General features: G+C 39.9%; 1 protein-coding gene across 1 annotated transcript in view; it reads right to left on the bottom strand.

Moving 5' to 3' along the window:
* Nucleotides 1–22117, bottom strand: part of LOC120534430 (zinc finger protein 480-like) — a 44962-nt gene extending 22845 nt beyond the window's left edge. The window contains exon 1 of the mRNA XM_039762002.1: nt 21941–22117. The gene's annotated coding sequence lies outside the window, so the exon portion shown is untranslated. The remainder of the gene's footprint in view (nt 1–21940) is intronic.
* Nucleotides 22118–26430: the final 4313 nt, after the last annotated feature.

The following is a 26430-nucleotide window of genomic DNA, read 5'->3' as shown; positions in this document are numbered from 1 at the left end:
ATGTACTGCGCTACTGATTCATTTTACCTTAGCATCTCCTTGGTTTGGGACGTATGAAAAAATATTAGGTTAACGCAGAATCATGTTACGTTATTTTTAAAATGTTTCCCTTTATTAGCACAAGCACAGCTGAGAAGCTTCGATGCATGTACTCCATAACGCGTTAAAAATAGCGCATTTAATCACACTTTCAATTCCAAGCAAACGGGAACTTTTGTCAATGCATCATTTCCTGGTACATCCATTACACTGATGCACACATCACAGCTACAAAAATGTTAGAGTCGGAATAAAGCGTTCCTACGACTGATCATTTCGACTTCCGAGCGAAGCCTTGATAAAAGCATGGTTTTGTGCACACTGAAAAGCAAGCAAAATTAGATGCATTACAGAAAGCGGACTTTGTGGCTCTTACTGGGGATCATTGGACTTCCATGACCGTTAGTAATTCTGATTACATCTAATTACAAAATGTTCAATGATCTCACTGTTTTAGCCTAATGTACAAAATAATTTTGGCTAAGGTTACTCAGAGTTTAAAGATTAAGTTGGTCAAATTACCTTTTATGTTTCTGACTTATTTTTCAGAAGAAAAACTGCACTTTATGTTGAAATTTTGGTTATTATTATTTAAAGACAATACTATTCTGAAAATCTACTTAAAGTACTTAAACTACCACTTTATTTTTAAGTCTGCCCAATTTTAACCAGGGATGATATTTTTGTTTCTGTTTTGAATTCAAATGCAGTTTAAAGGCTTTTTTTCAGAAATTAAAACAGCTTCAGTTTACAATATTCATGTCCATGTCTATTATTTGATTCTGTCGCCCACTAAAACACTTTTAAATTAAAAAAAAAACATTTGCGATTTGGGGCAAATTTACGTGTAATGCGATTACATACGATTAATCAAGATTAATTCTTACACAGCCTCTAATTAATTGGATTAATTTTTTAATCGAGTCCCACCCTAATATATATATATATGTGGATATATATATGTAGATTTGTATATATAAATGTGTATATACAGTATATATGTAGATATGTATATGTGTATATACAGTATGTATATATACAGTATGTATATATATGTATGTGTGTATATGTATATATATATAACTGTGTATATATATGTGTATAGATGTGTATATATATATATATATTTATATATATATGCCAGCAACACTCATGACAATGACACGTTACGTTATTATTAAAATGTTTCCTTTTCTTTTTACTTCTCGCTGCCAATGCTAGGTATTTTGCTATATATATATATATATATATATATATATATATATATATATATATATATATATATATATATATATATATATATATATATATATATATATATATATATATATATATATATATATATATATAGATATATATATATATATATATACAGATATATATAAATAGATAGATATGACAACAACACTCAATATCAATGACAAAACAATTACATTAACAATCATCTTACGTTATTTTTAAAATGTTTGCTTTTCATTTTCATAACTTCTTTAACACACTACTTCTCCGCTGCGAAGCGTGGGTATTTTGCTAGTTTGTACATATATTACAATCACCTCACTGTAAACTTGCACTACAGTTATAATATTGCACAACCTGTGCCACTTTATAAAGCGCGAATTTACATATGATGACAATATCATTTTTAAGACAAAATGCAGATAGATAGATAGATAGATAGATAGATAGATAGATAGATAGATAGATAGATAGATACTTTATTAATCCCAAGGGGAAATTCACAAAACATGCATGCTAGTGCTGCTTATAATATATGTTGATATTATACAGATAAAACTAACTTAATTCAAATAATCTGTATTGTTAATAATTAAACATGTGAGGACACAGTGCCTCCGCGCTAGCTAGTTCACGGATTGATTCTACCTCGTGCTATTCTTGCTGGGCTGGCGCGACACTGGATGGATAGATGGATAGAATAATTAAACACGTACTACGAAGATCTTTCAATGTTCCTTTAAAGTTTTGAAGAATCATCGTTGTAAGCTTACAGATGGCTTAACGTCCATTACAGAGCTGATTGTGTGGCGATTGGGTATTTGGGGAAAGAAAAGTAAGGACAGGAATTGGAGGTTTGTACGTTTGAAAGAGACAGTACTGCTGCAATAATTTCATCGAAGGTCGCGCAAAATCACTGCGTTCCCATGTTTAATAACATGCTTTCATTCCTATCATCATGAAAAAGATATCACGTATGCATCTCAGTATTTTAATTATTCAGAGAGCTGTAATATTACGAATATAATGGATTCTGTGTCCTGTCAGAGGAAGAGAAAGACGGTTTAAGAAGCACGTAGTGATTCACACACACATACAGCACATTGAAGATCAAATACAAAACAAAGCATTTAACGTGCTACTTTAGTTGCGATGGGATTTGAGAAACTAGTAAATTAAACGATTTTAAGATGAAGTTTATGATGTTCCCCTTTAAATGATAAAATAAACTATGTGATTAAAGTGGACATTTCGAGATTAAAGTTGGGTCAATAAAGGGTCAATATAGCATAACAAAATTCAGCATCCTACGTGACATTGAAATGAAACTGAAGCACACAGAGTAAACCCACCAGAAAAACATGCAAATTCAAGGCAGGGTATACACGAGACACCCTTGCTGCAAGGCAGCAGTGCAACCTCCATGCCGCTGTGCCCCCACATGATTATTACATGCTTTAATGCATTTCGTCATGAAAATTATATCAAGTATTTATCTTAGCATTCTAAATGTTCTGAGAGCAGGAATATCATGAAGTGAATGTATTCTGTGTAGCGACCGCTGCCGGCACCTCCTCAGTACAAGAGGAAGTCAGTTTAAGAAGCACGTACCAATTTAACATGGATCGGGGAACACTTAACACAAAGCATTTAATGTGCTATATAACTTATGACGGGGTTTGAGAAAATCTAGTAAATTAAATATTCATTTTATGATGAAGTTTAATTTATGGTGTTCTACTTTAATGACAATTACGAGAATAAAATCAACATGTTGACTTTAATCTTGACATAAACGGCGAGAATAAAGTAGAAATGTTGAGAATAAAGTCAACATGTCGTTACACTACACAGTACCCAGGTACATTACACTGTATTGAAAACAAATAAAACAAGTACAACTTGGCTTGCAGTATTATCCAGTAGTATAGAAACAGTATTTACACATTTGAACATAATGGTCCACATCCGACCTTTTAAAACCAAAGTATCTCCAGGCAACAGACGTGACTCCTTATTTTCGGCAAAAGTTCTTCTGTGTCATCTTGTTCAACTTTTTCATCAGCTACAGCTTCAGTTTCATAATGTTCTCTGTCCATTTTCACTACGCAAAACATACACTACCACTACTTATTTAGTGGTGTAGCAGTGAAAGAGCGCCCCCACGCAACACCTCTGTGATTAGAGGTGTAGCAGTGAAAAAGGTCCCCACTTGAACAGTTTCCCGCTGTGCCACGTTCCGAACGTCGTTTAGGCAATTTAAAGCGGTGTTGCGGTATAAGAAAAATCCATATCATAAAAATAAAAAATGGTTTTCGGCATGAACCGACATACCGCCCAGCACTACCACACAGGAAAGAGATGCATTCTGTTTCCTTGAGGAAAAATGTACTTTGGCGTGAAAAATGCAAATCAGTCTCAGAACAACAGCACAGCACCTTCTGGAGATGCTGGAGGAAACAGGTAGACAACTCCACAGTAAAAACCAGTCCTATATCGACATAATCTGAAAGGCTGCTCAGCAAGAAATTAGCCACTGAAACAAAGCTGCCATAAAAGACAGACAAACTGCAGTTTACAATGGTACATGGGGACGAAGATCTCAATTTCTGGAGAAAAGTCCTGTGGTCTAATGAACCCAAGATCAAAACGGTTTAGCCATAATGATCATTGTCATCTTTGGAAGGGTGAGGCCTGCAAGCTAAAGAACACCATCCTAACCATTAAACACGGGGGTTGGAGCATCATATTGCAGCGGTGCTATGCTGCAGGATGGAATGATGCACTCCACAAAATAGGCGACATCATGAGGAAGGAAAACGATGGAAATGCACTGAAGCAATATCTCAGTGAGTTTATCAAGGAAGTTGAAGCTCAGTCACAAATGGGCCTTCCAAATGGACAATAACTCCAAGCAGACCTCCAAAGTTCTAGTAAAATGACTTAAGGTCAACAAGGTCAAGGTCCTGGATTGCTCATCATAAAGCTCTAACCTCAACCTGACTGAAAATTTGTGGGCAGAACTGAAAAAGTGTATTCAATCAAGGAGGTCTATGAACCTGCCCCAGTTACACTAGATCTGTCTGGAGGAATGGGCTAAAATTCCAGCAACTTATTGTAAGAAGCTTGTGGAAGGCCACCCAAAATGTCTGGCTCAAGTTAATCAATTTTAAGGCAATGCTACCAAATAAAGTTGTGACCTACTAGAATAGTGATATGGTCAATAAAAAGTGAAATACTCTGAGGTGACGTCTGTGAACATTGTTGGAAAAAATGACATTTGCCCTTTACAAAAGTAGGTGTCAAAAACAATATGCCACATTTATGGTTTGTTAGTATAAAATCATAAAAGTTATGAACAGAATCGGTGACAAAGGGCAGCCCTGGCGGAGTCCAACTCTCACTGGAAACGGGCTCGACTTACTGCCGGCAATGCGGACCAAGTTCTGACACCGGTTGTACATAGACCTAACAGCTCTTATCAGGGGTCCGTACCCCATACTCCCGGAGCACCCCCACAGGATTCCCCGAGGGACACGGTCGAATGCCTTTTCCAAGTCCACAAAACACATGTAGACCGGTCGGGCAAACTCCCATGCACCCTCCAGGACTCTGCTAAGGGTGAAGAGTTGGTCCACTGTTCCGCGACCAGGACGAAAACCACACTGTTCCTCCTGAATCCGAGGTTCGACTATCCGACGGACCCTCCTCTCCAGAACCCCTGAATAGACTTTTCCAGGGAGGCTGAGGAGTGTGATCCCTCTATAGTTGGAACACACCCTCCGGTCCCCCTTTTTAAAGCCTGTTATCTGTTCATAACTTTTATGGACAGAATTTCTAGGCGCAGCCAGGGTGTTGAAGGGGTCCGGTTTGGTGGACTCAGGATTGGGTCACTGCTTTTTGCAGATGATGTTGTCCTGTTTGCTTCATCAGGCCGTGATCTTCAGCTCTCTGGATCGGTTCGCAGCTGAGTGTGAAGCGGCTTGGATGAGAATCAGCACCTCCAAATCCGAGCATGGTCCTCAGCCGGAAAAGGGTGGAGTGCCCTCTCAGGGTTGGGGGAGAGATCCTGCCCCAAGTGGAGGAGTTTAAGTATCTCGGGTCTTGTTCATGAGTGAGGGAAGAATGGAGCGTGAGATCGACAGGCGGATCGGTGCGGCATCCGCAGTGATGCGGGCTCTGCATCGGTCTGTCGTGGTGAAAAAGGAGCTGAGCCGTAAGGCAAAGCTCTCAATTTACCAGACGATCTACGCTCCTACCCTCACCTATGGTCATGAGCTATGGGTAGTGACCGAAAGAACGAGATCGCGAATACAAGCGGCTGAAATGAGTTTCCTCCGCAGGGTGTCTGGGCTTTCCCTTAATGATAGGGTGAGAAGCTCAGTCATCCGGGAGGGGCTCAGAGTAGAGCCGCTGCTCCTCCGCATCGAGAGGAGTCAGATGAGGTGGCTCGGGCATCTGATCAGGATGCCTCCTGGACGCCTCCCTGGTGAGGTGTTCCGGGCACGTCCAAACGGGAGGAGGCCCCGGAAAAGACCCAGGACACGCTGGAGGGACTATGTCTCCCGGCTGGCCTGGGAACACCTTAGGATTCTCCTGGAAGAGCTGGAAGAAGTGGAGAGGGAAGTCTGGGCCTCTCTGATTAAGCTACTGCCCCCACGACCCGACCTCGGATAAGCGGAAGAGGATGGATGGATGGATGGTATAAAATCTGTGGAGAGGTTAGAAAGTGAGTTTTAAACAATTCAAAGTAAATGTCTGACTTCAAATGTATGTAGATTTGACATAAATTAATAGCTTATGTATATTTTATTGACTTCTAAAATGAATACTCCCATTCTCATTGACAGGGAAGTGATTTGTGAGTCACCCAGTGAAGACACTGAGGGACTTTGAGGGATTTAGCCACTGTTTCAAAGAGTACATCACGTTTTGTATGGGTAACACAGTTCCCACAAAGACACTGTTTGCTGCTTACCTCCCCCACCACACACCAATGGTCACAAAAGACATGAAAGCTCTCCTGAATAAGAACAATAGGGCCTTCAGGTCTGGAGATAATAAGGAAATCAAATGGGTGTAGTCAGAAGTGAGGAAGCCGCTCTGTGAGATGAACGCCTACTACAGAGACAAACTTGAGCACAAGTTACAGCAGAACAACGTGAAGGAAGTATGGAACAGGATGAGGACTACAACTGGTTACCAGCAGGCCTAAAAACATGCAGAAAAGATGAACAGAACTAATGAAGTGACTCAGCCTTGTCAATCCAACCCCCTCCCAAAACCACTAGCCTCCGAGAGCAAGCTCAGGAGATTCTGGATTGCCAACTGCCATCTGTACCCTGCTCAACCTTCCCCTACAATGACATCACACTTGTGGTCTCCAGCCCACTTTCACCTCCTGAGCCGTCTATCTCTGCTACTCAAGTGAGTAGACGGATGAATATTTTTCCAAAAACTAACTTTTTTAAAAAAAGAACACAAAGCAATTGTTTAACATATCAAATCAACAAAAAATATTTATTTTTGACAAATGTTACCATCTTGCATGTTGTATGAGCCTGCATACTATAGGATTTCACATACTGTACATGTTACACAGCAAAGTCCTGCAAAGTATGATCTCGCTCATAGCAGCCAATTGCACGCATTGCCACATTGTATTGCTTACAATATGTGCTGCACTGATACCTCCTTTTACACACAACAAAGTCAGGCTTGTATTTTTTTTCCTCATATGTTGCAGGAAAGTCACCCATTTGACATCGTGCCATGCCAATGCCAACAAGTTATCTGCCCGTATAAAAACCGTATTGTCACCTCTGTTCATCTTCAGCCTGTCTGGCTTCAACTGTGAAGGCCTGTGCCTCCTGTTCACCCTCACAGTGCCACAAGCTCTATGTCATCTTCATGTCATGAAGTTCATGAATTAAAGGAATGGATGAATGAGAACTACTTGTCTTTAAATACAGATAAAACAGAGATGTTAATTGTTGGAGGGAATGACGCTGATCACAGCAATATTTTGTCGTCATTTAACTCAGTTGGAATCCCAATTAATTTTACTGAATCAGCCCGCAATCTAGGAGTTATCTTTGACTCTAGCATGTCATTTAAAGCGCATATTACAAAGTCGTCCAAAACCTGTTTTTTCCATCTTAAAAATATTAGGAAATTAAGGCGCTTTCTAAATAAACAGGATTGTGAGAAATTAATTCATGCATTTATCTCTAGTAGGATTGACTACTGCAATGCGGTGTTCACTGGCTGTTCAAACTGTTCTCTATACAGCCTCCAGTTAATCCAAAATGCCGCTGCAAGAATTATTACAAGAACAAGAAAATATGAACACATAACCCCAGTTCTTAAATCTTTACACTGGCTCCCAGTTAAATTTAGGGCAGATTTCAAAATCCTCCTTTTAACATATAAAGCATTAAACGGCCAAGGTCCAGCTTACTTGTCTGAACTTATCATGACTTACAAACCTGAGCGCACATTAAAATCTCAAGATGCCGGTCTGCTTAGGATTCCAAGGATTAATAAAATAGCAGTGGGAGGTCGAGCTTTTAGTTACAGGGCCCCCTAAACTGTGGAATGGTCTTCCTGCTTCCATAAGAGATGCCCCTCGGTCTCAGCCTTTAAATCCCGGCTGAAGACTCACTACTTCAGTTTAGCATATCCTGACTAGAGCTGCTGATTAACTGTACATACTGCATCTCTGTTGTTAGTCATTAGCACTATAACATAAGTAACATGAATAATTATATTTGAATACTAACCCTCACCTATTCTGTTTCTTTTCTCGGTACCCAAATGTGGCCATTGGTGTCACGCCCACCTGCCAAGTTGTTTGCCTGCCTATGGTAAAGTCATCCCTGATGGAGGATCACAGGAATCATGGGAAAGAGGGTCCTTTCATCGGAGCAATGTTTCAGCCGTGGCATGGCCAAATGGAGATGCAGCTAGATGGATGAGGTCTCCAGGACTCTAAAAATATCGAAACCTAATTATGTCATATCATCTACTGTTAAACCGTAATTCTAAAATTTTTATTATGCTGTCTTAAGGAATTGTTCTGTTGTGTATATTGTATTGTATTGACCCCCTACTTTTGACACCTACTGCACGCCCAACCTACCTGGAAAGGGGTCTCTCTTTGAACTGCCTTTCCCGAGGTTTCTTCCATTTTTCCCTACAAGGTTTTTATTGGGAGTTTTTCCTTGTCTTCTCAGAGAGTCAAGGCTGGGGGGCTGTCAAAAGGCAGGGCCTGTTAAAGCCCATTGCGGCACTTCCTGTGTGATTTTGGGCTATACAAAAATAAACTGTATTGTATTGTATTGTATGTCTTCTTTGTTGTGGGATTCCACTTTGAAAATGAGAATGCGGTGCAAGTGCAGCCTGCAATTCAAAAAATTGCTCTGCATACCTGTTTGTCTCGTCTGACAGTAGCTGAAAAGCAGCCTCAGGGAAAAAAAAAACAGATTGAAGTAGTCCAGCGGATGGTAATCTGTCGTATCCAACAGCAAGCCATGCTGTCTTGTGAAGTCCTGTAGCCATTTTGGCTCCCACGGATCAATGTCTGGGTATTTCTCCCACATGAACCTTGCCGTAGTTGCATTGTCTGCATGAATGTGCTCAGCTGGCATCCGATCAGCTAGGGTGGCATCGGCTCGTGTGAAATTAGTTTATGCAGTGAGTTTATTCTCACTCTCTTGCTCAATCTCCTGATCACAGTCAACAAAATCTGATTCTGAAAAAATCAGAGTCCAACTCAGCGATAACGCGCAAAATGGCAGAGTATGCCAAGTATTTTCTTTTCTTTTTCATTTCTTTTCTCACTCCCTTATGAGATGTCGATGCCATCTTGCCTTTGTTTACATTTCACAACTAACGCACACGCAAGGATTAGATGCCGAGTCAATGAGTCTAATATTCCTCCACGCAGAGAGGGAATGCCTGTGATGGAACAGTGAGTAATGTCGCCATTAACAGCCGATTGTCGCCCTCTACCCCTGGATGTTGACTTTTGTCGACATGCACCCTCAACCGCTCCTGTCGACAAAAGTCGACATCCACCCTAAGAGAGTTAATAAAGCTTCAAGGCTGGAAAGAATCATCTGCAGAGTGCTGAAAACTTGTGCCAGCCAGATATGTGGGGTCCTTCAGCACCTGTTCTCCCTTTCCAAGAGTTTCTAGTAGGTTCCCTAGCTATGAAAATCTTCAACAGCTAGGGAACCTTCACAACTGTGTTGTCCCAGCACCAAAGACAGGGCATTCCAGTGATCCTAAGCACTTCAGACCAGTTGCTCTTACTTCACAAATCACAAAGCAGGTCCTAAAAATACTCAGACACATACAGGTGTGAAAGACACTGTGATCTACATGCTCCACAGAGCCTACTCCCACAAGGCCAGCAACATAGTAAGGATAATACTCCTTGATTTGTCCAGTTCCCTTAACAAAATTCTACCTCACAGACTGAGGAAAAAGCTCAAGGCCTTGCATCTTGATGACCCCACAATCACCTGGATCATGGACTTCTTTAACAACAGAAAGCAGTTTGTGAGGTTCAAGGACTTCCCGCTTACAACCTACAAATATTTTCAGATTGTTCCTCCATCATAGGCTGTAGTAATTATATTAGATGAGTCAGAGCACAGGAGGCTTGTGGAGAACTTCATTTTGTGGTGCAGGGAAAACCACCTTCAACCCAAAATCAGCAAGACAAAATAGCTTATGGTGGATTTCCAGTGCATTAAGGCATCTGAGGCACCTCTCCATTTTTTGGTAGACATGGAAAAGGTGCACAGCTACAAGCACCTGGGGGTGCAGTAGTGGTGCTGCTGCTTTGTAGTAAGGAGACTGTGGAAGAATGTGGGTTCGCTTCCCGGTTCCTCCCTGTGTGGATAGCACTTTGAGTACTGAGAAAAGAGCTATATAAATGTAATGAATTATTATTATTATAAAGAGCAAACTGGGTTGGTCTGACAAAATATAGGCATGTTACAAGAAGGGGCAAGGCAGACTATACTTTCTACGAAGACTTAGTTCTTTTGATGTATGTACCAAGCTGCTGGAAATGTTCTATAAGTCAGTAGTAGCCAGTATCTTCTTCTATGTTTTGGTGTCCTGGGGAAGCAACTTAAGCTTAAAAGATGCACAATATCTGTACAAACTTATAAGAAAGGTCATCTTCCCTGGACACACTGGAAGCCACCGTGGAAAAAGAGAATGGTGGCAAAATTGGATGCCCTGATGAAAAATCTCCTCCATTCCTTGCAGGAGGCGCTCTCCGTAAGCAATTTTAGGCAAAGGCACATTCTAACACAGTCTACTAATAAACATTTTTTTCTGCTCACTGCTACTAGACAATTTAGTGCTTTCTCCAAACATCCCAAACTAAATGCAGATACTATAATTTCATTTTGCAATTTCAGAATATACAATTATTATTTATTGATTGATTGCTTGCTTGATTGTATTGTTTCTCCTGCGAGTCTGTATCTTTTCTTTTCTGTGTTGCTGCTGCTGTATGTACCTAAACTTCCCCTTGGGATTAATCTTGCCCAATTACTTTTGTAACAACTCTCTCAATTTGCTGCCTGTGTCAGAAAATGGCAAGGCACATTGCCAAATTGATTTTGCAATTGGGCTGGGACAGCCACAATGTCCAAACAAAAAAAAAAAGAGATAGCCAAGCCTAAAACACTAACCATCATTGAAAAATATGCAAGACCCTGACTCACTAGCAAAACTTGTAAACAATTAAATTCTTCTCACAATGTATGTACCCAGAAACTTTGTAGCTGATAGTACCACTCCTTATAGACTTCTCAAAAATCCACGGTTAAAGTCAGTGGCAGCATTTCTTCTAGTTCAGTAACTATATACAAGGACACGTGTGTTTTATAGTCAAAAAAGGTGTGAAACTCAAAAACCATTTGAACTAAGGAGGATGTGTCGATTTACAGCATTCAAATGAAATTTTAAATAGGTAAACAGCACCATCTACCGTCCGAATACGCAAAATAGGGCAAACTTTAAGTGGAACTAAATTTAGACTCGTTAAAAAGCACACGCCTCGGTGCTCTCGCTCTTCTGCAACCTCGGACTACGGATGGGCTCCTACTCCTTGGACATCGAACGCCATTCTGTACAGAGACAGAAGCGCACAACACAGATTATGAGCTCGTCAAGCTGGTATTCGATTACTACAAAATATATCTCCGGCACCACTTTTGCCCTTTTCGATTGCTTACAGCATAGAAGTGCCTACCGTTTGTCTTTTGGGGAATTGTTTCTCCAGGAAGCAGGGCACCTTCAGTCAGTCAGTCGATTGCCAGTAACACTCCGCATCTCTGATATACAGCCTGTTGCTACCCGACCTGCGTGCCTACTCGATTCGCGCGTGCAGGCGTTTTGAAAGCCTAACGTGCCGTAAAGTGTTCACGCATGCATCAAACATATTGGACAGCACCGTAAAGTATGCGATGACGTAGCCTTTCAACGGATCGGGCCGGCAAAAGGCAAATATATCTACTTGCAGCGCCACCGCACCATATGTCACCGCAGTTCTCGACATAGACATAGAATTACATAGAATCTATATATGTCTATGGTTGTAGCAGAGACATAGAATAACTAGACGCCTCATGACCAGCCGAATCGTACGTCAACGTCGCCGCCATATTGCGAGTGCCACTGCTGTGGAGTGAAGTAATGGATAAGATGCCTCACACATGTTCTGCTTGGGATTTTACAAACCGCTGTACGCTCCAAACCAGATCCTGAGAGATAACATTTCATAGTTAAGGCTGAACAATTGTTTTGGTTATATTTGGTCATTAGAAAATCCCGTTTTATAATCTTTACTTTAGCTACGCCAGGCTAAGCTAGCAAAGCTATGCATTTATGTGCTCAAGTGAGCCTCCAAACAACGTTTTGGCTAAACGTATTTAGTCACTAACTATGTAGATTGTTGTTAGCTGTTAACATTTCTCAAACTTGATGTTTTTTTTCTCAAGGAGCACATTGAGGAAACACAGTTTGAAATTGACAACCATCATTTTATGCTCATGTCTTTAGTGATGTCTGTCTTCCACAAACTAAGGCTGCACCATATTGCCAGACTGAACACTCTCAAATTACAGGATCTGAGTGAGCGAGATGGAGTTTAAGTCTGTAGGAGATCAGTGAGGTAGGGGGGAGCTTTAAATGTTAAGATATTATTTTGTACTAGCCAACCCGCGGCATACCATACGCCGCATAATCAGGCTGGTTTTATAATAATTTTTAAGCACTGGGAGAAAATGAAACATTTGCAGAATCGGTAATGTAATAAATCAGCAAGAAAAGCAACATTGTAACAATGCACGGAACGAACCAACACACAATCGTCCGTGCGGCGTAGCGAGGTGGGAGAGGGGTGTGTACAAAAAGCAGGAGCATCTAAGACGACGCATGTTTGTCGCGGATGCTAATTGCTGTATGTAGCGTGTACAACACTTTGCTATGCTGCACGCGGTCGTGCGTCGTAACCGAAAACTCATTTTCTAAAGACTGCTCACTTCATTGTGTTTTAACCTCAGTTGTAAAGGAATGTTTTAATGATCCCATGGGATACCCCTCGCAAACAGTTTTATACGCTGCATATGGCGATTCACCTCCGCGAGAAACATGCCTCTATTACCAGTCAACGTGTGGGAGGGGGTGTGTACAAAGGGTAGGGGCGAAAACAGTGGGAGAGTATGAGTGGCACTTAGTGGCAATTCCACGGTTTGCAGCCCGAATGGGGTTCAACGGCTTACCCACGCCTAGACACACGCTCAATCTCATACATAATTATTTATTGAATGGTAAGCACTTCTGGAAAGACACGGTTGTCTAAAACAGGTTAGTGTGAAAATACAACAGTAAGTGAATGAAAAGATGGAACTCTGGAGAGAGCAAAATACAACACAATAGTGAACCCGCGGCATAACAAACGCCGATAATTATTTATTGATGGTTGAACACTTCTGAAAGACACAGGGACACCCTCGCAAACTGTTCTACACGCTGCATACAGCGATTCACATCTGCGACAAACAAACTGTTTTACACACTGCATACAGCGAATCACATCCACGATTTTTTCTAGATGGTCCTGTCGCGTCCACCCTCGCACTCGGCATACACACTGCCTGCTCATGTGCCCGGTCGCAAGCCGCGTCCAGCCTCGTTCTCGAAGCATACACACCGCCTCGTCACGTGTCCACTCGCAAGAAAAACTCACGGAGAGCCGCCCACCAGCTGCCTATGTGTGTGCCTCTGTCTGTCTCTGGCGCGGCTTTCTCTTGCGCTGCCTCTGTGTGAACCGGTCAGGCACAGAGAAGGTCAGCTGCTGACAGAGCGTCTCGACTGTTGCTGGGCCTGCATTGGTGAAGCAGGTGAGACAGTAATGAAACAGAGGCACAGGGCTTATTGGTTTTTAAAGACTGATTCCTTCATTGTGCTTTAACCTCAGTTTTAAAGGATTGTTTTAAGGATCCCATGTGATACCCCTCGCAAACCATTTCACACGCTGCATATGGCGATTCACCTCCGCGAGAAACATGCCTCTATGAACAGTCAACGTGGCTCGGAGGTGCATGACATTAACCTGAACATAAATGACGCCATTTTTTCTGTGTCGTCGCGTCCGAGTTGGTGGGCGTGGCCCTGCGAGTTGTCATCGTATCCAATGGTCTTGGAATTGGTGGGGCTCCTTCCTGTGTGCCTGTATATATATATATATATATATATATATATATATATATATATATATATATATATATATATATATATATATATATATATATATATATATATATAGATAGATAGATAGATAGATAGATAGATAGTAAGCTGTAGTGAACAGGGAGCCAGTAAAGTTGAGAGAGAATAGGTGTAATATGTTCAGTGGATTTAGTACAGCAGGTTATTATCCTGGCAGCAGAATTTTGAAGAAGTGGTAAGCAATGGATACGTTTTTGTGGGATGCCAGATAGAATAACGTTACAGTAATCTATACGTGAGGTGACTCGGGCATTAACCAATACTTCAGTACTGTGTTGCATAAGAACAGGGCGAAGTCTAGAAATGTTTCGGAGATGGAAGAAGGCAGCCCGAGAAATGTTACTTATATGGGAGGAATTATTTTATAATAATAATTATAATTATTATTATTTAATAATTGCCATTATTAGTGTATAAATGTATATAAATAATTGCATTTAAGTGACTCATCGAAATCTGTTGTATGTAAACGATACTGTTTTAAACGTTATTGTTTTTCAATCAGAAAACCCGGTTTCCACGTCTACCTGCACTAGTTTAAATGGCACTTTTGCCACTCGCAATAGGGCGGACGTGCTGACGTATCATGTCGACTGGGAAACACAGTGAATGAGGCGTCTATCTATATACTGTATGTCTATGTGGTTGTAGACCCGCAGTTGCAGACCTGGAAATGACGTCTCCGTCGTTTCAAGACTGACTTTGTAAATTATGTTTGGAAGGTTTCGGCATGTCTCGGCAAAGCCCGGAAAGTAACGTCGGGTGATGGACCCATTCAGTAATTAAGCAATAAAAATCAGAAGGTAAAAATGTACATCAAACCAAATAATACGCATCATTGTGAAGTTCACTGGGTTTTTGCCATCACGTTGTGTCACACATCAAACTAAACAATGCGGATCGTTTCTGTGAAATACACCATTAACATTTACGTTGTGTTCGGGTCTGTGGGAACCATTTAACATGTCGACAAAATTAAAATCAAGATCTGTGTTTACATTCATGAAATGAAGTATACAATATAAGTATAATGTTTTCACCACATTAGTGTCTAGTAAAACGTTAATAATAAAAGTGATTACGTTTTTAAAAATGTATTATGCATGTGTGCAATATTTTTCTAAGCCAATTTAAAATAAACATTTAAGCTAGTTCTGATATGTGAAGAAAACGGCAATACATATTCTACACTGAATTATGCTATATTAAATTGCCTTATACAGAACTTCTCTAGTTTTTGTCACTTATTATTATAAACGATGGGCCATCAAAAAGAAAAATACAAAAAAGAACACGATTTATTTATATAGCACCCTGCCCAAACTTCAGAAAGAACAATGGGACCTATATAACATTGGCTACAAATGATATCTTCACTAAATAAAGATAAATACAGGGTATACAAAACATTCAAATAGAATAAAATACAATAATGCAGACTGAAATACAACATATAATACTACAAAAAAATCTTGAACAGTTAACATAAATTGTGATAAAAATGCAAACCCTGAGTACCTGGACAGACCGAGGGGGTAAACTGAAAGAAGGGGCCGAATGTCAGGTCTGTTTAACGTCTTCTTATCAAATGAGTTAAAAACAAATGAATGGAGTCAGCTGATCTCATTAATTTCGGGAGGTCATTCCACAGTCATTGCGCTATATACAGCTGAAGGCTCTGCTGTCACCCACAGAGTGCAGGTTAGTGAGGGGCACAGAATCAGAGGACCTTAGTGGGCAAGTTAAGAACAGAATTTGATATTCAATCCTGTAAGACACAGGGAGCAGTGAAGGTGCAGCAGGATGGCTGTGATGTGCTCGCTGTTGTTGATTCGTGTCAGGACTCTTGCAGTTGAGTTTTCAATCAGCTGGAGCTGGGACATAAGATTAGTAGTGACACCTGCCAGTAGTGACTTAAAATAATCAATGTGGGATGTGATAAAAGCAGGGACAAGATTCTCAGCATTAGAAAAGGAGAGGAAGGAGCGAACATAAGAAATGTGACACAGGTGGAAGTGAGAAAGTTTCTTAATATGGTTTATATGGGTGAAATAAGAAAAGAAGGAATCAAAGTGACACCAAAAATCTTTGCAGTAAAAGAAGGTCTGATGAGATCATCATCCAGAATGGTTGAAGAGGAGCTTGTTTTCTTAAGTTGCACTTTAGTGCCACTTTGCAGGAGTTCAGTTATGTTGCAATTTAATTTTAAAGGGTTTTGCTCTGCTCAGGTTTTAATTTTAATTTAATTTCACTGAGTTAAGTTGTGAGCTGAGAAAGCTGTGATGAAGTGTCAGTTTTAACACTGAAATAGATCTAAGCCTCATCTGCATAAAAATGATAAACCAGTCCAAAGCTACAAATAACTTGCTCAAGGGGAAGCACAGAGATACAGAAGAGCAGAGGATGTCATTTCATTAACAAAGGGAAGTCAGATGGAGGAACTCCTGTGAGAAATTAAGGCACAAGGGTTGCCCTGGACATGACATAAGCTGCATGATCCCAACACCATATGCAATAACTTTTACACAAACTGGGACAGGAGCTCCTCAAGAGGAAGGTAACAATGCTTAGCACAATAAGGAAAAATAGCCAAAGCCGCCATCTGATATACTACCTGTACATTTTTTCTTTAATATTAGTGTCACTGTCTCTATGATGGATTTATTCACATGTGCATGTTAAATTTGTCACACAGGGGCTCAGAAGTTAGAATTGCTAGCCAAGCATTGGATTAGATAGCCAAAGACAACTGGAGGATTGTATAGTCAGCTTAAACACAGGATAGGGTATTTCTGTCCTCTGTCAGCACAAAATCTTCTTTCCTTATTGGGAGAATGAGACCTGGCATGTAAGCACTATGATATTTCTGTATTTTGTGGAGGAGGAGTTCAGCCCTTGTTTGAAGACAGAAAGGACCAGCAAGTTGAAGAACAACAGTATAAAAGGCTTGGACAGCAGCCAGACCCTTTGAGGCTGTATCGACAAAGTTTGAAAAACCTCCCAGCGTGGGGACGAGAAATGGCAGCCTGTGTTGATCAAGATTCCCACCTGGATAAAGTCTGTCCATTTGCCTCCCGTCTGTAACCGCGTTAACCGTCAGTAAATGTAAGCTAAAAGATATTTTTTCTCATGTGATTCTTGTACCGCCGTAATCACGATGGGAGGGATATTGGCTTTTCTGGTATATTACGATATTGTTTAGTTATTTAATATGCCACAATTTCAAAAGAACACATTTCCAAGAGAGCTAATGCCTCTTCAGGAAACATAATGGCGTAGTCGGCAGGATTGTGGCTACATTAATAATTATACACTCACCTAAAAGATTATTAGGAACACCATAGTAATAAGGTGTTTGACCCCCTTTCGCCTTCAGAACTGCCTTAATTCTATGTGGCATTGATTCAACAAGGTGCTGAAAGCATTCTTTAGAAATGTTGGCCCATATTGATAGGATAGCATCTTGCAGTTGATGGAGATTTGTGGGATGCACATCCAGGGCACGAAGCTCCCGTTCCACCACATCCCAAAGATGCTCTATTGGGTTGAGATCTGGTGACTGTGGGGACATGGTGCATTATTCTGCTGGAAGTAGCCATTAGAGGATGGGTACATGGTGGTCATGAAGGGATGGACATGGTCAGAAACAATGCTCAGGTAGCCCATGGCATTTAAATGATGCCCAATTGGCACTAAGGGGCCTAAAGTGTGCCAAGAAAACATCCCCCACACCATTACACCACCACCACCAGCCTGCACAGTGGTAACAAGGCATGATGGATCCATGTTCTCATTCTGTTTACGCCAAATTCTGACTACCATTTGAATGTCTCAACAGAAATCAAGACTCATCAGACCAGGCAACATTTTTCCAGTCTTCAACTGTCCAATTTTGGTGAGCTTGTGCAAATTGTAGCCTCTTTTTCCTATTTGTAATGGAGATGAGTGGTACCCGGTGGGGTCTTCTGCTGTTGTAGCCCATCCGCCTCAAGGTTGTACGTGTTGTGGCTTCACAAATGCTTTGCTGCATACCTCGGTTGTAATGAGTGGTTATTTCAGTCAAAGTTGCTCTTCTATCAGCTTAAATCAGTCGGCCCATTCTCCTCTGACCTCTAGCATCAACAAGGCATTTTCACCCACAGGACTGCCGCATACTGGATGCGTTTCCCTTTTCACACCATTCTTTGTAAATCCTAGAAATGGTTGTGCGTGAAAATCCCAGTAACTGAGCAGATTTTGAAATACTCAGACCGGCCCGTCTGGCACCAACAACCATGCCATGCTCAAAATTGCTTAAATCACGTTTCTTTCCCATTCTGACATTCAGTTTGGAGTTCAGGAGATTGACTTGACCAGGACCACACCCCTAAATGCACTGAAGCAACTGCCATGTGATTGGTTGATTAGATAATTGCATTAATGAGAAATTGAACAGGTGTTCCTAATAATCATTTAGTTGAGTGTATATTATTTGTATATATAAAAATATGCTTATACTGAAGACATGGGTGGCTCGGTCTGAATGGATGGTCGGGCGCACTGTCATGGACTCCCGACCAAGAATTAAAACTACCTTAACATGCCTGGCCCGAATTGGAATAGGAATATTAATTAATCCCATCAAAAGACAAGAGGCGGTTCTGTCAAAATCAGCACAGTGCATGAGGTTGGAAAGAAAACCCAACATCTGTTGGCGAATCATGGTAGCGTCTGCTACCTACGGTATGCGAGTGGACTTTTAAGGTTAGACTTTTAAGTTCAACGCATAAGTGGGACTAAAATCGGACAAAATAAATGGAAAACAACAAGATTGAAACGTATAGCACGAGACGGGCTGTCCTGTAACATGAAACGACACTCACAGGGGCAGCACAGATTAATGGACTCCCGTACGAGTCCAAAACCTGCCTGAAAAGTACATGTTGTGATAGAACATTAGAACAATCTAGACAAGAACAGGCCATTCAGCCCAACAAAGCTCGCCAGTACTATCCACTTGTTTCCTCCAAGAAAACATCAAGTCGAGTTTTGAAAGTCCCTAACGTCTTACTGTCTACCACACTACTTGGTAGCTTATTCCAAGTGTCTATCATTCTTTGTGTAAAGAAAAACTTCCTAATGTTTGTGCGAAATTTACCCTTAACAAGTTTCCAACTGTGTCCCCGTGTTCTTGATGAACTCATTTTAAAATACAAGTCTCGATCCACTGTACTAATTCCCTTCAGAATTTTAAACACTTCAATCATGTCACCTCTTAATCATCTTTTGCTTAAACTCTAAAGGCTCAGCTCTTTTAATCTTTCCTCATAATTCAACCCCTGTAGTCCTGGAATCAGCCTAGTCGCTCTTCTCTAGACCTTTTCTAGTGCTGCTATGTCCTTTTTGTAGCCTGGAGACCAAAACTGCACACAGTACTCAAGATGAGGCCTCACCAGTGCATTATAAAGGTTGAGCATAACCTCCTTGGACTTGTACTCCACAGATCGTGCTATATAACCTAACATTCTGTTAGCCTTCTTAATGGCTTCTGAACACTGTTGGGAAGTTGATAGCTTAGAGTCCACTATGACTCCTAAATCCTTCTCATAAGGTGTACTCTCGATTTTCCGACCGCCCATTGTGTATTCAAACCTAATATTTTTACTTCCTATGTGTAATACTTTACATTTACTGACATTAAATTTCATCTGCCACAAATCTGCCCAAGCCTGTATGCTATCCAAGTCCTTCTGTAATGATATAACGGATTCCAAATTATCTGCTAATCCACCTATCTTGGTATCATCTGCAAACTTAACCAGCTTGTTACTTATATTCCTATCTAAATCATTTATATATATTAAAAATAGCAGCGCCCTAGCACTGACCCCTGTGGAACACCACTCTTAACATCAGCCAGTTCTGATGAGGTTCCTCGCACCATCACCCTCTGCTTCCTGTGTCTGAGCCAATTCTGCACCCATCTAAAAACATCACCCTGAACTCCCACTTCTTTTAACTTGATGCCCAACCTCTCATGTGGCACCTTATCAAATGCTTTCTGAAAGTCCAGATAAATAATATCATAAGCTCCACTTTGATCGTATCCTTTGTTGCCTCCTCATAGAATTCCAACATGTTAGTAAAACACGACCTCCCTCTTCTGAACCCATGCTGACTGTTCAGAATAACTCCTGTCCTTGCCATGTGTTGCTCAATCTTATCCTTAATAATTCCTTCCATTAATTTTCCTGTGATGCATGTTGCTTACTGGCCTATAGTTGCTTGGATCTGCCCTGTCACCCTTTTTATATAATGGGATGATATTTGCCATTTTCCAGTCCTTTGGAATCTCCAGTGCACAGTGACTTCCTAAAAATGTGTCAAGGGTTTATATATGTACTCACTAGCCTCCTTAAGAACACGAGGATAAATATTATCTGGGCCTGGTGATTTGTTTGATTTCATCTTATTTAATCTGAGCAGCACTTCTCCCTCTACAATTTCCAAATCCCTCAGTACCTCCTTAGTAGTTGTGTTTACCTCTGGCAGGTTATCCACTTGCTCACTTGTAAACACCTCAGAAAAATGTAAGTTTAGGGCATCTGCTATTTCATTGTCTGTATCTTTTAATTCCCTTTACTATTCCTGATGAACTTGACCTCCTCCTTAACTGTTCTTTTACTACTAAAATACTGAAAGAATCTCTTGGGGTCTTCTTTCACCTTATCTGCTATATTCCTCTCCAACTGTCTTTTAGCCTCTCTGATATCCTTCTTAATGGTTGCCCTCATGTTCTCATACGCTACGATTCTCTTTGCAGTCATTAGTCTTATATGCCTTATACAGCAGTTTTTTCCTTTGCAACTTCTTTTTTAAATCTTTATTAATCCATCGTGGAGTTTTTTAGTTTCCTATTACTTCCAAATTTAGGTATGTATCTGTCCTGCATTACATGTAAAACATTTTAAACCTGTTCCACTGCTCCTCAACTGTCTCCACATTTAAAAGCTTATCCCAGTCTATCCTACTTAGACTTTGTCGCATCTGCTCAAAATTAGCCCTACCAAAGTTCAACTTAACAATTTTAGTCTTTGCATCTGTACTCTTACAAAATACTGAGAATTGTATTACATTATGGTCACTTGACCCTAGTGGTTCAATCACCTCTACACCCTCAATTCTATCCTGATTATTACAGAATACTAAATCCAGACAGGCTTCACCCCGTGTTGGTGCTTTAACATGCTGTGTTAAAAAACAGTCGCTGATTACTTCTAAAAACTCCTGCTCTTGCGCTCCTCCATCTACAAGGTTATCCCAGTTAATATTTGGATAATTAAAGTCCCCCATGACTATAATATCCTCCTGTAAACTTGCCTTTTGATATTACTAAAAAGATGTGTGTTGAAATTACTGTCTGAATTGGGTGGTCTATAACACACTCCTAAAATAAGACCTTTTTCCCGAATATTTTTCAGGCGAAGCCACATGTCCTCACTAAGATGGGGCTCATCATCCAACTGAAGATGACTTACATTTAATCCCTGTTTGGCATAAACAGCAACCCCACCTCCTTTTCTGTTCTGTCTATCCTTCCTAAAAATGTGTATCCCTCTATGTTACACTCATCCCCATCTTTGTTATTTAGCCAGGTTTCCGTTATTGCTATATTATCATAATTATGCTCTGCTACATACAACTCCAACTAACTTACCTTATTTTTGATACTTGATAGGGAACACTGTTATTTAAATAAATTACATCGCTAGCCATTTGAAAACAATATTGAAAAGCTATAAAGAACGGCGCGTTATTGTATTTAGTTGCGGCAGGCAGACAGACATGCTGGCAATGCACTTACCTTGCCGTTTGCGTAATAATCCAGCGGAGCTGAAAAAAATTAAAGATAACATAAAATCAACAGCGATAGAATCCATAACATCTCGATCACGATCGCTAAAATAATTTGTAGAAATCTTTAATGGCATCCTAGCAGCCCGATGCAAGAAATACAAGTTTCGTCCACGTGGTAAACGCAGTCTGCAAGTCAACAGCTGTTCCTATCCTTCTACCTACAAGGGTAAAGGTTAAAGGGTAAAGGTTTTGGCAAAACCCCACCTATTTTGGCACTTTTAAGAAATTGGCGTGTGTTTAAACACACAGAAATAATTAAATTGCCTTTTAAGTATAGCTTAAATAACGAACCTACGTTATAAGTTAATGTTTGAAAAGAATTTATAAAACGGTGTACACATATAGCGCTAAAATACAAAAGAGCTGTAACTAAAAAGTGGAAAAAGAATAAATACATTTGGGGTTAAAACTTACAATGAGAAACATGCCTTTGTACCTTCTGGTAAGTACTGGCCAAACTTTGTTTTAAGAAGGGATTAATTGGATAAGTATGAAGTTAAAAACATGAGGCAGTTTCTCATAAGACAAAGAAAGATAATGATATGTTTAATTGGTTTAAAGCAAATCAAAATAGAATGTCTCCACGTTTGTTTAAAACTTATAAACGCGCAAAACATTTTCCTTTTAAACCCTGATCAAATTTAAAGGAAAAATGCTCTTTTAATAATACTAAATAATAAGGGAGACAAGTTCTCGCGGATATGTAGCATGTGCCCGATTGTGCATGAATGGAGGTTATGTATTTTGGGAATTCTTAAGGGAATGTATGGTGGCGCAGTGGTTAGCACACTTGCCCGGTGATACGAGATAAAGGTTCAAGCATGTATGTTTTCCTTGTTAAGTCAGGATATTCTCTGTGACCGCGTAACTTTTTGTGGGAATACTTTCTTGTTGTGGAATTGTGCTGCGTGATTTCCCTACGAGTGAATTTTTCTCGTTGCCGCTGAATTTTACGGATCGCCACGGACAATATTGTGTCCTTGTTGACGCTGACTCGGGAGTTTAGCACGAAATTTCAATGATCTGGAAAATAGCGCGTATGAAACTGAGGAAAGAAGCATTCCTAATATTTTCAGTAATATCAGCTTGCGGCCTGAGATGTTGTTTGATTAATAATAAGCATGAAGGAAAAGACGCGTTTAAATGTGTTGCATGGTGAAACCCTATAGATAAACAAAAAAGCACAACCTCGAGTGAGTTTATAGCACGTTTGCTAGAAATCGAGAACTTTATTCTGTGAATGAAGTATTGTTGTAAAAGAGAACGTGAGCATGTGAATACATGTGAAAGAATGAAGCAATTGCCAAATACTGTGTGTAGAAATGACTGAAACGAGTGAAGGTTGATTGTCTGTTTCTCCAGTGAACGAATTTCTGCTTTAGCCAAGTAATTCTGCTTGGACATGAAGCAGAGTTTAGAATATATAAAAGAAAAGACGAATAAATTATCTTTATTCAGAGTCTGGGGTGGCAGATGCGTGTTTATGTCATTTGTACGTCTGTCTTTCTATGTTTGTCAGCTGACTAAGAATGTTAAATTAAACTGTAGAAATGGGAGACGTCCCATATAATAATATGCAAAGTTAAATGTAATACATGTGAATATCAATAGTGATCATGACTGGTGATTGATAACACAATCTTTGCCTGGTCTGTGTCTTTGAAGCTTGCAAACAGATGCAGAGTTTAAATAACGCCATGACTTATTGACCTCGACGAATCTCAGAATAGCTTGTAACATGGTCAGTCAAAGAGTTTAAGCATTTTAAAATCAGAATTTTAAGAAAAGTATTATAAGCATAAAAGTTTAAATCTATAGATGTTCCTTTTCTCCAGATTCAGCAAATCCAGTGACCAACGGATGAAAAACACAAACTATGTTTCTATACAAGTTGCAAAAAATAGCTTAATAGCAAGTTTGGGCAGAGCAATTAGAAATAATCTAATCGAAGGATAGTGAATATTTATCAATCATAAATTAATGAACAGCAGCTATTGGAATAATTTTTTTGCATGCTGATTTAGTGCAAGTGTTAAATGTTTAAATGAAAAAATGCAAACAAATGAACACTAGACTGATCTCTTTCTCTTAGTCTTCATGAAAAAACAGTATAGAGGGTTTACATATTTTGATGTATGACAAATGAGTATTTTTATCACTTCAGTAATTACAAATGTATTAGAATTGAAATACATGTATTGATTTGTCTCTGTAAGTGATTGATTTTAGGAAGAGTTGTTATTGCATCAATGTATTAAGTTAATGCTCAGTGATAATGCACATAGCTAAATGGATTATTCAGTTATACATTAGAAACATTGGTCTATATGAACTGTTGTAAAATCTTACAGACATTTAAAAGATTTTGTCTCTTAATAAGATGAGTTATATGGTACGGATGTTATAAGATATTTTTGTTTTAGAGAAAAAAAAAAAAAAATGAAAACACTTAAATTCAAATATGTAACATCCTGTTATAATTTAGGCAATGTGTGAATTTTGTGTAATGTATGATCCTACTGAAGAAACATTGTCACTAGCCTGGTTTAAATGTATTACTCTATTTCTTGCTGTTATTTTATGAGACTGAACTGCGGGCCTAAAATGGTCATTTATAATGCTGCATTGTATGATACATATGATTGGGAAATAATTGCTTTATGTTATGTATTTGCTCTACCTTGAACCCTTCTTTAGTTAGCCTAGCAAGGAGTTTAGTTTGGCCACTCAATTTAGTGGTTAAAGCCTCTCCATTCAGTGGTAAAGTTTCATGAATGAAGTAACAGGTGGTGTATACACAAACAAAGATTTACAGAGACTGTACTGCACTAATGACTTTTAATCTGCTGCACATACCTGAGAATAGCTGGTGAAGAAACACTTGCTTTTCCAGAGGGAACGGAGTGAAGAGCTAAAGAAAGATTGTAAGTCCAGCTACTCAAATTTGATGCCATGATGTGAGCAGACCTTTTTGCTAATGAGACAAGTTTTATGGACTCTTCAAGGACAGGCTGTAGGCACTGAGGTGATGTGAAGGCTCCCATGAATGACCAATGAATACAGTACAAACCTAGAGGGAAGTGCACCTCTGCTAAAAAGGGACAGTCAACCATGTGTTCATCTTATGAGCTCCCTAATGGCAAAAGGACTGTTTACTTTCTGTTCCAGTAACAAAAAACTTTAGTGTCTTGAAACAGTCACACTTTGTTCAGACAGATCTGCAAAGTTACCAATCTGCAAAGCCACCAAGAAAAAGACTTTGTTAACAGACCACTGGGTTGGACAAGGCATATATATATATATATATATATATATATACAGTGGTGTGAAAAACTATTTGCCCCCGTCCTGATTTCTTATTCTTTTGCATGTTTGTCACACAAAATGTTTCTGATCATCAAACACATTTAACCATTAGTCAAACATAACACAAGTAAATACAAAATGCCGTTTTTAAATGATGGTTTTTATTATTTAGGGAGAAAAAATCCAAACCTACATGGCCCAGTGTGAAAAGTAATTGCCCCCTTGTTAAAAAATAACCTAACTGTGGTGTATCACACCTGAGTTCAATTTCCGTAGCCACCCCAGGCCTGATTACTGCCACACCTGTTTCAATCAAGAAATCCCTTAAATAGGAGCTGCCTGACACAGAGAAGTAGACCAAAAGCACCTCAAGAGCTAGACATCATGCCAAGATCCAAAGAAATTCAGGAACAAATGATAACAGAAGTAATTGAGATCTATCAGTCTGGTAAAGGTTATAAAGCCATTTCTAAAACTTTGGGACTCCAGCGAACCACAGTGAGAGCCATTATCCACAAATGGCAAAACATGGAACAGTGGTGAACCTTTCCAGGAGTGGCCGGCCCACCAAAATGACCCCAAGAGCGCAGAGACGACTCATCTGAGAGGTCACAAAAGACCCCAGGACAACGTCTAAAGAACTGCAGGCCTCACTTGCCTCAATTAAGGTCAGTGTTCACGACTCCACCATAAGAAAGAGACTGGGCAAAAACGGCCTGCATGGCAGATTTCCAAGACGCAAACCACTGTTAAGCGAAAAGAACATTAGGGCTCGTCTCAATTTTGCTAAGCAACACCTCAATGATTGCCAAGACTTTTGGGAAAATACCTTGTGGACTGATGAGACAAAAGTTGAACTTTTTGGAAGGCAAATGTCCCGTTACATCTGGCGTAAAAGGAACACAGCATTTCAGAAAAGAACATCATACCAACAGTAAAATATGGTGGTGGTAGTGTGATGGTCTGGGGTTGTTTTGCTGCTTCAGGACCTGGAAGGCTTGCTGTGATAGATGGAACCATGAATTTTACTGTCTACCAAAAAATCCTGAAGGAGAATGTCCGGCCATCTGTTTGTCATCTCAAGCTGAAGCGATCTTGGGTGCTGCAACAGGACAATGACCCAAAACACAC

This window comes from Polypterus senegalus, chromosome 8 (assembly GCF_016835505.1).
Source record: "Polypterus senegalus isolate Bchr_013 chromosome 8, ASM1683550v1, whole genome shotgun sequence".
In the NCBI taxonomy this organism is placed as follows: Eukaryota; Metazoa; Chordata; class Cladistia; order Polypteriformes; family Polypteridae; genus Polypterus; species Polypterus senegalus.
This window is presented reverse-complemented; position numbering and strand designations above follow the sequence as displayed.